At 37.0% G+C, this 14986-nt stretch overlaps 1 protein-coding gene and 1 pseudogene across 16 annotated transcripts in view; both read left to right on the forward strand.

The window, feature by feature from the left end:
- LRRC4C (leucine rich repeat containing 4C) overlaps positions 1-14986 on the forward strand; it is a 1216832-nt gene that overhangs the window by 347804 nt on the left and 854042 nt on the right. The window lies entirely within an intron of this gene.
- On the forward strand, positions 3473-3672 carry LOC115857404 (U6 snRNA-associated Sm-like protein LSm5 pseudogene; annotated as a pseudogene).

A 14986-nucleotide genomic window follows, 5' to 3' on the forward strand; every position in this document is an offset into this window, starting at 1 on the left:
GCAGCCAAGTTGATCTTTACATGCACTAGTTAGAATACGTCATTCTCCTAGATAAAATCTTTCGGCAGCCTTCCTTTTCTCCTTGAATAGAGTCAAAATTTCTTACTGTGGCTTACAAAGCCTTGTCTGGATGCTACAGCCTTTCTTTAACACCCCTCCCCAGGCTCCCCACCCCCAAGCCATTACATTCACAAATATCCCAGCTAAGCAAACTGGATAGACACTCCCTCTAGGCCTCTTATTTCTCTCCTCCAATCTTTCTTTCTGTCTTCCCTTCCTTCCTCCCTGTCTCCTTGTCTGTTTCCCTTTGTTTTTGTTCATTATAAACACAATGGAACACTGACGCAGTTGCCACTGATGAAACAAATGATCTTGGAGAAAAGCGTATAGTCTTTAAGATTACCCCCAGAATGCTGTTCATTTTTCATCCCATTGATTGCTGCTGATGAAAGTCTGACTGATGACTTGTCTCCTGGCTTCTATGATGGGATTGATATCTTTATATCCGCTTTAGATTACTTCATGCTTATTTATTGTGTATGTACTTTTTTCCCCTTTGAAATAAAAGAATAATATCAAGATTTAATGGTACTTGAATCACATTATCATCCTTGACCTAAGTGGCTTGGAGTAATAAGGTGAAGTACCGTAAAATGGGAAAGAATATTAATCATCTAACTTTTGAAAAAATAGAATTCTGTACTTTGCATATTCATTCAAGCTAGAGTGCCCTGGATATGTTGTATGGTCAACATAGAGTTAGAGTTAATTTGAGCAACCACTAGAATACTAATTCCATGAGGTCAATACTATATTTTATTAATCTTTTTGTCCCTGATATTTCAGAGGGTACTCTTCTTAGTAGGCTCTCATTAAATATTGAGTAAGTGACCAAGTATATAGTGAGGAACAATGTAGCATAGAGGGAATCAGCATATGTGTTTGGGTTTTAGGAGTAAAAATAAATTGTTGTCCTCTTCTCACTCTGAGGTCTGAAACAGTTGAAAAATCAAACATAGGAGTCAGACAGGTAAAAAATTAAATATCAGGTTCAATGCTAATAAAACTAATTCTGAGAATATTTCTTGACCTGCAATCAAAGTGTGATTTCCTAATATAAACCCTGCACCCCTGAACTAAAAAAACTTAGTCTGTCAGAGATATGATTACATCGTTCTCGTCTCCATTCCAACCCAACTCCTGTCTCTACCCCAGGCCTGGGGACAGGCTCTGCCTCTGTAGGAGAGAAAATGTTAAACAAACTTCTGAGAAGAAGATGGGTCTACCTGAATGAAATCTCAGTGTACTGAGCTACAGGGGCCATGTTCCTTTTCTCTATCTCTTCATCAGCTAAGTCATTCCTCCTCCCAGGGAGAAGAGTTCTGGTGAAAGAAACCTTACGGGTTCCTTTCCATCTAGGGAATTCTTTCTTCTTTATGAAAACACAGGAAGTAGGCATTAAGTATTCACAATTTCCTCTTCAAAAGTTGGATAAAAAGGAAATCTGAAACTTCTTAATGGACTTAGAGGAAGATATCAGAGAAAGGTCAAAGTTGTATGTTAAGGCTTGAAACTCAGCCTTTAAGCTTTAAACGAGTTACACAGAAGAAAATAAAGCCACTTGTCACATTCTCTATAATTATTTTTGACCTATTTTTAAAAAATTATTTATTCAATAAATAAATATCTACTGAATATCTACTATGTGGCAGTTGCCGTTCTAGGTAAGAGGGATGGACCTTTAAACAAGAGAGAGATACATTTTGACCTTGTATAGACCTTACATTTCAATGCAGAAAACAAAATAAAGGCAAAAAGAGAAAAAAAGTACATAATATAAACTAAATAATGAGAAGTACATTAAGAGCTGTGAAGAAACATGAAGTAGTGTAATAAGTTAAGGAATGATAAGAAGTAGATAGCTATTAACATGGGATCATTGGAGAAGTATTCTCTGAGAACATGATATCTGTGTAGGAACCAGAAGGAAATGAGGAAACCAATAAAGCAAAGTTCCAGGCCAGGGCGTTCCAGCCAGAGCTAATAACACGTGCAAAGTTCCTGAGGCAGAAACTAGCTTGTGAGGGGAATGTGGCTAGTTTGGAATGAATAATAGGAGGTTCTTTTAAAATTGGAAAAGAGTAAGGTCTGGTACTTCGGACTTTTTTTTTTTTAACATCTTTGTTGGAGTATAATTGCTTTAAAATGTTGTGTTAGTTTCTGCTTTATAACATAATGAATCAGCTATACATTTACATATATCCCCATATCTCCTCCCTCTTGCGTCTCCCTCCTGCCCTCCCTATGCCACCCCTCTAGGTGGTCACAAAGCTGATCTCTCTGTGCTATGCGGCTGCTTCCCACTAGCTATCTGTTTTACATTTGGTAATATATATAAGTCCATGCCACTCTCTCACTTTGTCCCAGCTTGCCCTTCCCCCTTCCTGTGTCCTCAAGTCCATTCTCTACATCTGCGTCTTTATTCCTATCTTGCCCGGAGGTTCTTCAGAACCTTTTTTTTTAGATTCCATATATATGTGTTAGCATACGGTATTTGTTTTTCTCCTTCTGACGTACTTCACTCTGTATGACAGAGTCTAGGTTCATCCACCTCACTACAAATAACTCAATTTCGTTTCTTTTTATGGCTGAGTAATATTCCATTCTATATACATGCCACATCTTCTTTATCTATTTGTCTGTCGATGGACAGTTAGGTTGCTTCCATGTCCTGCTTATTGTAAATAGAGCTGCAATGAACATTGTGGTACATGACTCTTTTTGAATTATGGTTTTCTCAGGGTATACGCCCAGTGGTGGGATTGCTGGGTCATATGGTAGTTCTATTTTTAGTTTTTTAAGGAACTTCCGTACTGTTCACCATAGTGACTGTATCAATTTACATTCCCACCAACAGTGCAAGAGGGTTCTCTTTTCTCCACACCCTCTCCAGCAATTATTGTTTGTACATTTTTTGATGATGGCCATTCTGACTGGTGTGAGGTGATACCTCATTGTAGTTTTGATTTGCATTTCTCTAATGGTTAGTGGTGTTGAGCATTCTTTCATGTGTTTGTTGGTAATCTGTATATCTTCTTTAGAGAAATGTCTATTTAGGTCTTCTGCCCATTTGTGGATTGGGTTGTTTGTTTTTTTGATATTGAGCTGAATGAGCTGCTTGTAAATTTTGGAGATTAATCCTGTCAGTTGCTTCATTTGCAAATATTTTCTCCCATTCTGAGGGTTGTGTTTTCATCTTGTTTATGGTTTCCTTTGCTGTGCAAAAGTTTTGAAGTTTCATTAGGTCCCATTTGTTATTTTTTGTTTTTATTTCCATTCCTCTTGGAGGTGGGTCAAAAAGGATCTTGCGAGACCACTTCTGGCATAGCCATGGTGGCTAACCAGCATCCCGTCTCAGCTTCTCCCTCTAGAGCTTGTGGACAAGGGTATAGGATCAAGGATTCACACTGTGATGAAGAGTGATAAGGAGATTGCACACTTATGGGATTTGATGACTTTGTCAGTATGGTACTGGAAGATGTCATTGAGTTTCAAATCACACCAGAAGGAAGAAGAATTACTAAATTAGATCAAATTTTGTTAAATGGAAATAACATAACAATGCTGGTTCCTGGAGGAGAAGGACCTGAAGTATGAATAGATTTCCTTGACTTATGCTAGATTCTGTTTTGTCTTATAATGACAATAAAAATAGAATTTTTATTTTAACCTTTAAAAAAAAAAAGGATCTTACTGTGATTTATGTCAGAGTGTTGTGCCTATGTTTTCCTGTAAGAGTTTGATGGTGTCTACATTTAGGCCTTTAATCCATTTTGAGTTTATTTTTGTGTATGGTGTTAGGGAGTGTTCTAATTTCATTCTTTTACATGTAGCTGTCCAGTTTTCCCAGCACCACTTAGGCTGTCTTTTCTCCATTGTATATTCTTGCCTGCTTCATCAAAAATAAGGTGACCATATGTGTGTGGGTTTATCTCTGAGATTTCAATCCTGTTGCATTGATCTGTATTTCTGTTTTTGTGCCAGTACCATAGTGTCTTGATTACTGTAGCTTTGTAGTATAGTCTGAAGTCCGGGAGCCTGATTCCTCCAGCTCCGTTTTTCTTTCTCAAGAGTGCTTTGTCTATTCAGGGTCTTTTGTTTTTCCATACAAATTGTGAATTTTTTTTGTTCTAGTTCTGTGACAAATGCCATTGGTAGCTTGATAGGGATTGCACTGAATCTGTAGATTGCTTTGGGTAGTATAGTCATTTTCACAATGTTGATTCTTTGGTACTTTGGATTTTAAAACAAACGAATAATAAGATTTTTTTTTTTTCCTGAAGGTAGTGGAAAACCACTAAAGGTTTAGAGCATAAGAGTAAAATGATCAAATTTAGTTTTAAAAAACCTTACTGGATGCTTTCAGTAAAATGGCCATATCAATGCTAGAATGGAAGCAGCCAGACTCCATTACGATAATTATCTAGGGGAAAATAAGAGGACTTTAATAAAGAAGCATTTATGGACATATAGTCATATGATATGCTATTCAAAGGACATGGTGTTTTTAGGGGAGCATGTAGAGAAATCATAAAGCAGAAATGAAGGGCAATAAGTACACATATTCTACTTCTAAGTATTTAGAGTGGAAGAAAGAGAGAAAAGCAAGGAAGAGAGAAAAGGAAGGAAGAGAGAAAGAGAGAAAAGGAAAGAGAGAAAAGCCAGGAAGAGAGGAGAGAAAAGGAAATCATGTAAAGCAGAAATGAAGGGCAATAAGTACACATATTCTACTTCTAAGTATTTAGAGTGGAAGAAAAAGAGAAAAGCAAGGAAGAGAGGAAGAGAGAAAAGGAAGGAACGAAAGGAGGGAGAGAGGGAAGGAGTGAGGGAGGGAGAAAAGTGAAGGAAGGAAGAAAGAAACAAAGAGTTCAAGGCAATTGATCACCAAATAGTTGATGTGCTCCCACCATAAATATGATGGCATTTTGATTGGCTCACAAGTTATTGCTGCAGGTTGGACTCATTCTCCAAACAAAGTAATAAATATTACCTTTTAGAGTTATATTCAGGCATGTTGCTGATGAGAAAAAAATCAGCTTAGGTATTAGATCTGCCTGTGGATACCTGTATGAGTTTTGGATAAACCTCTTAATGAGCCTTTCTTTCTTGTGAAAGATGGATGGGAAAATGATTGAAGAACAGAGATGTACAGAATTTGATTGAGATGAAGTGGTTTTGCCGAGCTGATTACATACTCCAGAGGCACTTGGATAAATAATAATCACTGTTATTAACAGATTACCTCTATGGATACATACATACATCACAGTAACATAATACCACCAGTAATCACTGTTTAGTCAGATACATGCTATGTTCTAGGAACCAACGAAATACTTTCCATAAAATTTCACAGAGAGCTCCAGTCACACTTACCTGTTCTAGAATTGAAAGAACATCTTTTAAGTTATTTTCATACTAATGCAAAATGTATTTCGTCATTGCAAGTATGTGACATGAGGTATCTCGGTAAGCATCATTCTGATGCCCTCTGATCCACTGCTTTACTAATTATAGGTCTGGCTGTCAGCATGTTCAATAATTTTGTAGTTAGACTAAGCAGCAGGATGTTAGACTGAGTCATGCATAAATACGACAGTGGACAGTATACTTGGTTGGGAACGTGAGGGAGTCATTCAGCATTGACAGAATGAATTGATTAGAGGCAGCTTCATTCTCTTCCATCTGTTATCCCTCAATAAATTCTCTTCCAGCTGTTATCCCTCAATAAATCTCAGAGTGCAGTGGCTCTAGAGAATGCCCAACATGACTCTCTCTGGATTCAGAGAGGCCATACCATAACCTCTTAAGGAAATTAGCCCAGTTGAGATGGGGATCATTCACTGTACAAATATCTGTCAACGTGTAATGGTGATTGAGCGTCCCTGGCACAAAGCACTGACCAGGCACCGTGAGGAATTCAAAGAGAACAAATAATAGTAATGTGGGGTAGAAAGCTTCCATTCTCAGGGGCTGCTTCCTCTGGGACTCATTCTTCTTGAATACCTCATGTCACTAAGATAGCAGACATCAGTGTCTGAGTGAGCTCAGATGTGTATTTTTTATTTTTCTAACAAATGGAATTGGGGGTTTTATTTTATTTAAAATTTTTTTATTGGAGTATAATTGCTTTACAATGTTGTGTTAGTTTCTACTGTACAATGAAGTGAATCAGCTATATGTATACATATATCCCCTCCGTCTTGGACCTCCCTCCCACCCCCCCATCCCACCCATCTAGGTTGTCACAGAGCACCGAGTTGAGCTCCCTGTGCTATACTGCAGGTTCCCACCAGCTAGCTATTTTACACGTGGTAGTGTATTTATGTTGAACCTAATCTCCCAATTCGCCCCAACCTCCCCTTCCCACCCTGTGTCCACATGTCTATTCTCTACGTCTCCGTCTCTTTTCCTGCCCTACAAATAGGTTCATTTGTACCATTCTTCTAGATTCCACATATGTGTGTTAGTATACAATATTTGTTTTTCTCTTTCTGGCTTACTTCACTCTGTATGACAGACTCTAGGTCCATCCACATCTCTACAAATGACCCAATTTCGTTCCTTTTCGTGGCGGAGTAATATTCCATTGTATATATGTACCACATCTTCTTTTATAAATGAAAGATTCTTATCATAAAGTTAATTAGGTTGAACTATACAAAAACGGCAGCATCTATACATTTTTGCTGTATAAAAACTTCGAATATTTTTATGAGTAAACCTAATAGTATATTTTCATTGTAGAAAAAGAGAAAATATTTGAAAGAATTGAAGATGGAGAAAATATTTAAAATCCTGCCATGCAGAGACGTCTATTATCATTATATTTCCATATTTCATCCCAGACTTTATTTTATGCATTTAATGCAGTTTTGATAATACTTTATTGGTAATGTTTTGTCCCACTCATTTATTACTTCTTGATTTCAAATTCTGGCTAACAGTTTTCCAGCTCTGAGAAATTGTGTATATTACTAACCTCATCTGTACAATAAGGCTGAATGGATCTAATTCATAGGACGTTTATGGGACCTGAAAGAGGTAATACATGGAAGGTGCTTAGGACATGCCTAGTACCTGGTTAGTTTTCAAAAAGAAATGTTAACTATTAGTATTAAAATGGAACAAATATGTATCTGTTATTGCAAACTCAAAATCATATTTAATGACTACATGATATAATAACTCATTTTATGAATGCCTCTGTTTATTATACTTATTGTAGACCATCTAGTTATTTTCCCCAAGTTTTGCTCAAATAGTACTCAAGTTACACTTTCTCATTTATTGAGAATAACAGTGAGACTTGTGCTTTGTCCATAAAGGAGGTATAGCTTGAAGAATGGCCCTAAGGAATTCCAATTCTTTCTATTCCAAAAGGATGGGAAGAGTAAGACTTTTAGAATTAGAAATTCCTGAATTCAAATTCTGTCTGCCCCTTACTGGCTGGGTGTCATTAGGACAATTGTTTAACCCTGTAAGCCACGAGCAACTTGTTCACTGTTGGTGTTAGTAGTGAGCCCATGATAAAAGTGCTTCTCATTATTAATGCCAGAGGGACATTATTAAGAGGCACTGTCTTCCATTTAGTGGTCTTTGTTTCTTTGTTTAAACGAAATGTATCAGTAGGACTAAGCTGCACCTCCTGCCTATATAGTAATGCCAATAGTTCTCCTGATCTGGAAGGCTAACCAGCGTGCATCTCACCTTTCACCAACACAAAGGGTCCTCAGTGACAGCTGGACACCCATGGTCTATTCTTTCTTGTGCTGCAGTGTTAGTGGTTGACTAATGTTTATCACGAAGTGGCAGGTGTCCAGGGCAGAGTGGCTGCAATGGTCAGTGGTAGAAAAGTTCAACTGGGTTAAGTTTGCTCTGTGTCCTCAGAGATGTGATATTTCTTAGTTATTGTTTGATGACTATCAAGTGCATAGATCTTTTTGAGGCTAAAATTATGTTCGTTTGTCTAATTTAAAACAGCAGTGCATCTTCATCATAAAGAAATTTGAAAGAGGTAAGTAATAATAAAAAACAACAAAACAGAACATATAATTCCTTCCCTTACCCCAGAAATGAAGACTGTGAGATGTGCACACCTTCATGGTTAATTTTTCCGGATGGTGTTCATTTCTCTCTTTGTCCCTCCCTTCTGCTCCCTACCTGCCTCCCTCTTTCTCATATCATACATACTCTTGATATGTTGGTTCGTCTCCCTGTATAATTCATGTTATGCACATTCTTCTTACACTAGATTCTTACTTAACGATATATAGCAAACATCTTCTAAGCCAATTAAGTTGAAAATTATCAATTAATTAGCCAATTAACTAAATGGTTCTGCATATACTTGCAGTATCATTTTTAATGGCTAAATACTATTTCTTTAAATACAGGTAGCAGAAAAGTTCCTATTATTGGACATTTAGCCTGTCCATGAAAACATTTTCTTTGGAATATCAACATTCAATTCTTATAATTAAATTTTGTTTCCAGTCATCTTATTAATTGCAGATATTCGTATTTACTAGCACAGTATTTATATTTCCAGGGATCACTTCTAAATGTTTATTGCATGGTTATTTTTTGTCATATTTCTAAAAATTAGAAGTATATAATTTCTTTCATTATCCCTTTTGATTTTGATGAAACATCTGTTGTTGTTTTAACATAATTTGCAGTCAATTCAGATGGTGGATGAATACGGTATTGGTAATTTACAAGAAATAGCTAAAAATCTATGATCCAAACATTGTAAGTTACATGTCAGGTGTACAACTGAGGATATTAGATGCTGTATTAAGAAAAACCAACATTAAATCAACTGACTCCAAGCCAGGCTTCTTTGTAAAAATGCACCAATATTTTTTAATTGTTATAGATTTAACAGTCTGAACTACACTAAACGTTTGAATAGAAGATTGCTTGAGCAATGATCCTGTGAAAGCTGGCCTTCACATTACCTGGGATTAATGGTCAGTTCCTTGGTTAATGTCCTGAGTTTTCTGGACCAAAGAAAAAGTCATCTGTACTCTTACTCACCAGTCATTAACTGGAGTAATGATGGATTTGGTGAAAGCATCATTGCTGCTATGACAATAATTGGCACTTTTAAGAGCTATCTTGCTTATTTTATTTTTCTTGATTGTTTACTTTAGGTTACTCATCAAGTGGCCATTTGAAATAATTGCTTATTTTTAGCTCCATAATTATCAAATGTCATTTATTAGGACATAGGCATACAAACCTACACATTTAAATGCTTGTGTACAGAAAGCAAATAAGAAACTATGTAAACTCTATACTGACTGGATCTAGGATGTAATTATTCTTTGTATGTGTGGATTCCAAAAATATTTTCTGAGCCAGTATTAAATCCTAACAGAAATATGGGATTTTATGTCCGGCATATGTGTACTTGTACAAGAGATGGTTATATAACTAATTTCCAAGACGTATGTATGTGAGATTGTTTTTGTAGGGAGCCAGATTGTAACACATAGCTTGGAAATAACAGGAATCCTTTAAATAGTTTCCTATGTTTTTGTTATTTTAAATCCAAAAGAGATAAAAAAAGAAGTTGGTTTCTTATCTAGACTCTGCTGCTAATCAAGTCCTCTAACAAAGGTTCAGTAGTATTGGAGACAATCTCCATTTTATGAATAGTCTCCTTCAGGACTTAACTTGAGGCGCAGTGCAGTTTTTTCTCATATCTCATTTTCCTCTCTGACCTATTTAAATTATTACTTGTTTAGACTTTGGGAAAAATAAGGAAAAAATTACTGCCCTCTTTAAAATCATTGTTTAATTTTATTTTTCCTTTTCTTTTTCTCCTCAAATTATGACGTTGGTGGTGAAGCGTGGTTCTTAAGCCAAATCTTAACCCTAAAGATACTCCTACTGCTTCAGTAGCCTATAAACTGTTTTCATTCTCCCAAAGAGGCCACTTAGTGGCTGTTCATTAGGAAACTGGTTTAGGTAGTAGGTGTTATCAGTGACTATGGAATAGACAAATGACAACTACCATTATTTACTGATAGTGTGATAAATGCCAAAGCATCGTATTAGGCATTTTACATATAATCTTCTTCAATTTTTACTGAAAGCCCCCCAGGAGATAGGCATTATTGTCCAATTTTTAGAATAAAAAACCAAAAATCAGAATTATTTAACTATTCGCTTGAGACTCAGGCCTTGGTCAGCTCATTACTTTTTTTTTTTTCGGCCACGCGGCAAGTGGGATCTTAGTCCCCCCACCAGAAACCGAACCCACGCCCCCTGCAGTGGAAGCTTGGAAGCTCAGAGTCTTAACCACTGGACCACCAGGGATTTTTTTACTTACTAGATGAGCTTGATCAGATTACTTCTTTGGGCCTCGAATTATTTGTTGTCGAAGGATAATAGAATATACATATCATAGGGTTTCTAGAGAGATGAAAAGAAATAATGTTTCTAAAGGATACAAAATAATAACTAAGTGTTTGGTATTAATACCCGAAATCACACTTCTCCTTAGTTTCTGGGAGTGTACCACAAACAAACTCATTTTATTAGAGAACTCATTAATTCATCATGGAAGCTCTATAAAGGAAAATTTGAAGACAGTATACTATGGGTATTCTGGGACATAATAAGATGCATGTAGGCATGGTGATTTAAATTCATGGGCATTTTCAATAATGGATGAATTAAATATAATTATAGATTGTGAGAGTAATGAAGGTAAATTTGGTTATATAAATGATTGTCTTTCTTCTATATTCTTTTCCTTATGTAGTTAACCTTTTCCTTTTAGATAATGAAACAATGCTCTCAGTTTCTTTGTTTTGTTAGTATGCCTCACATAGTACTAGGATATTAAGTGCCCATTATATAATTATGATAAAGTGCCTTTAAAGGGTGTCTCTGGACCACAGATACCCTGTATGCAGAGAAGGTTAACACAGACCTGAGGCTGCTGTCCTTAGACAGGCTTGTTTGTGAAGTTGACTCTTCACTGGTGCCTAAACTTGGATTTGGGGAGAATCCCTACCATTCTCAAAATTGAGAGTGACTCATTGCAACTAAGTGAACAAACAATATGGTTTGTGTTGAACACCTGCTTTCTTTTTATAAGTCTGGAATTTTGGTACATGCCAGGCAGAAAGTGCCTAAGTAGTCAGCCCCCAATAAAAACACCAGGCACTGAGGCTCTAGTGAGCTTTCCTGGTAGATGGCATTTCACATGCGTTGGCAAAATTCATTGCTAGAGGAATTAAGCACATACAGTGTGAACCCACTGGGAGAGGACTCGTGGAAGCTTGTCTTTCATTCCTTCTCGATTTGGCTCCGTGTGCCTTTTGCCTTTGCTGATTTTGCTTTGTATCTTTTTACTATAATAAATCACAGCCATGAATATGACTATATGCTGAGTCCTCTTTGTCTTCTTAGCAAATCACTGAACCTGGCAGTGGTCTTATGACCCCTGAGACACCCTAGATAAAGAATCATCAAGATGTCTGAATCTGCACACCCACACCACCTCTAGGAAATGGTAAACCTTCAGGTCATTAAAAAAAGAGGATAGGATTGGAATGAGGTATGGTGGAGGGAGTGGGATGTGTGATAAAAAAGTGAGAGAACATAAGCTATGAGGTAGAGAGGATAATTGGAGATAGAAGGAAGGAGAAGGTTATTAGTGCCTTTGAATGATTAAATAATTATCTCTTCTTCCTCTAACTTGTTTTAGAGCCAGTTGAGAAAAGGCATAGGCAGAATGTGGAAGCCAGATTACTATCTTTATTATAAAAACTGTATTTTACTTTATAAAGACATAATTATTGAACTCCCAATGGGTTTGCTGTTAGAATTAGAAATATTTACCTATCCTAAGGGGTTACGTATGGCTTATTCTGTTATGTCCTTCAGTTACTCTTATGAGTTCTTTACTAACACAAGGAAACACCAGTAATGGAGAAAAATATCACTTAATATTAGAGACTGTGGCAAATAGGAGGACGGATGATTATTTCACATGCTCTCCATTGCTAAGCAAGATACAAGAGAAGTAGAGTCCAGTGATGTGGAAGGATTTTTTTGTTTGTTTGTTTTGTTTTTTTAACATCTTTATTGGAGTATAGTTGCTTGACATTGTTGTGTTAGTATCTGCTGTATAACAAAGTGAATCAGTTATACATATACATAGAGCCCCATATCCCCTCCTTCTTTCTTTTTTTTTAACATCTTTATTTGAGTATAATTGCTTTACCATGGTTTGTTAGTTTCTGCTTCATAACTAAGTGAATCAGCTATATGTATACATATATCTCCATATCCCCTCCCTCTTGCGTCTCCCTCCCACCCTCCCTATCCCACCCCTCTAGGTGGACACAAAGCACCGAGCTGATCTCCCTGTGCTCTGTGGCTGCTTCCCATTAGCATCTATTTTACATTTGGTAATATATATAAGTCCAAGCCACTCTCTCACTTCGTCCCAGCTTGCCCTTCCCCCTTCCCGTGTCCTCAAGTCCATTCTCTACATCTGCATCTTTATTCCTATCTTGCCCCGAGGTTCTTCAGAACCTTTCTTTTAGATTCCATATATATGCGTTAACATACGGTATTTGTTTTTCTCCTTCTGACGTACTTCACTCTATATGACACAGTCTAGGTTCATCCACCTCACTACAAATAACTCAATTTTGTTTCTTTTTATGGCTGAGTAATATTCCATTGTATATATGTGCCACATCTTCTTTATGCATTCATCTGTCGATGGACACTTAGGTTGCTTCCATGTCCTGGCTATTGTAAATAGAGCTGCAATCAACATTGTGGTACATGACTCCTTTTCAGTTATGATTTTCTCAGGGTATACGCCCAGTGGTGGGATTGCTGGGTCATATGGCAGTTCTATTTTTAGTTTTTTAAGGAACCTCCAAACTGATCTCCATAGTGGCTGTTTCAATTTACATTCCCACCAACAGTGCAAGAGGGTTCACTTTTCTCCACACCCTCTCCAGCATTTATTGTTTGTACACTTTTTTTTTTGATGATGGCTGTTCTGACTGGTGTGAGGTGATACCTCATTGTAGTTTTGATTTGCATTTCTCTAATGATTAGTGATGTTGAGCATTCTTTCATGTGTTTGTTGGCCATCTGTATATCTTCTTTGGAGAAATGTCTATTTAGGTCTTCTGCCCATTTGTGGATTGGGTTGTTTGTTTTTTTTATATTGAGCTGCATGAGCTGCTTGTATATTTTGGAGTTTAATCCTTTGTCAGTTGCTTTGTTTGCAAATATGTTGTCCCTTTCTGAGGGTTGTCTTTTTTTCATCTTGTTTATGGTTTCCTTTCCTGTGCAAAATCTTTTAAGTTTCATTAGGACCCCTCTGGTTTTTTGTTTCTTTGTTTTTTTCCATTCCTCTTGGAGGTGGGTCAAAAAGGATCTTGCTGTGATTTAAGACATAGAGTGTTCTGCCTATGTTTTTTCCTCTAAGAGTTTATAGTGTCTGGCCTTATATTTAGGTCTTTAATCCATCTTGAGTTTACTTTTGTGTATGGTGTTAGGGAGTGCTCTAATTTCGTTCTTTTACATGTAGCTATTCAGTTTTCCCAGCACCACTTACTGAGGAGGCTGTCTTTTCTCCATTGTATATTCTTGCCTCCTTTATCAAAGATCAGGTGACCAAATGTGCGTGTGTTTATCTCTGGGCTTTCTATTCTGTTCCATTGATCTATATTTCTGTTTTTGTGCCAGTACCATACTGTCTTGATTACTGTAGCTTTGTAGTTCAGTCTGAAGTCCAGGAGCCTAATTCCTCCAGCACCGTTTTTCTTTCTCAAGATTGGCTATTCGGGGTCTTTTGTGCTTCCATAAAAATTGTGAATTTTTTTGTTCTAGTTCTGTGAAAAATGCCTTTGGCTGTTTGATAGGGATTGCATTGAATATGTATACTGCTTTGGGTAGTATAGTCATTTTCACAGTGTTGATTCTTCCCATGCAAGAACACGGTATATCTCTCCATCTGTTTATATCATCTTAATTTCTTCCATCAGTGTCTTATTCTTTTGTGCATACAGGTCCTTTGTCTCCTTAGGTAGGTTTACTCCTAGGTATTTTATTCTTTTTGTTGCAATTGTAAATGTGAATGTTTCCTTAATTTCTCTTTCAGATTTTTCATCATTAGTGAATAGGAATGCCAGAGGTTTCTGTGCATTAATTTTTATTATTATTTTTTTTTGCGGTACGCGGGCCTCTACTGCTGTGGCCTCTCCCATTGTGGGGCACAGTCTCCGGATGTGCAGGCTCAGCGGCCATGGCTCATGGGCCCAGCCGCTCCACGGCATGTGGGATCTTCCTAGAACGGGGCACGAACCCACATCCCCTGCATCGGCCGGCAGACTCTCAACCACTGCGCCACCAGGGAAGCCCTGTGCATTAATTTTGTATCCTGCTACTTTACCAAATTCATTGATTAGTTCTAGTAGTTTTCTGGTAGCATCTGTAGGATTCTCTATGTATAGTATCATGTCATTGCAAACAGTGACAGTTTTACTTCTTCTTTTCTAATTTGGATTCCTTTTACTTCTTTTTCTTCTCTGATTGCTGTGGCTAAAACTTCCAAAGCTATGTTGAATAATAGTGGTGAGAGTGGGCAAACTTGTCTTGTTCCTGATCTTAGTGGAAATGGTTTCAGTTTTTCACCATTGAGAACGTTGTTGGCTGTGGGTTTGTCATATATGGCCTTTATTATGTTGAGGTAAGTTCCCTCTATGCCTACGTTCTGAAGAGTTTTTATCATCAATGGATGTTGAATTTTGTCAAAAGCCTTCCTGCATCTATTGAGATGATCATATGGGTTTTATCATTCAGTTTGTTAATATGGGATATCACATTAATTGATTTGTATATATTGAAGAATCCTTGCATTCCTGGGATAAACCCC

The sequence above is a fragment of the Globicephala melas genome, chromosome 8 (assembly GCF_963455315.2).
Source record: "Globicephala melas chromosome 8, mGloMel1.2, whole genome shotgun sequence".
In the NCBI taxonomy this organism is placed as follows: domain Eukaryota; kingdom Metazoa; phylum Chordata; class Mammalia; order Artiodactyla; family Delphinidae; genus Globicephala; species Globicephala melas.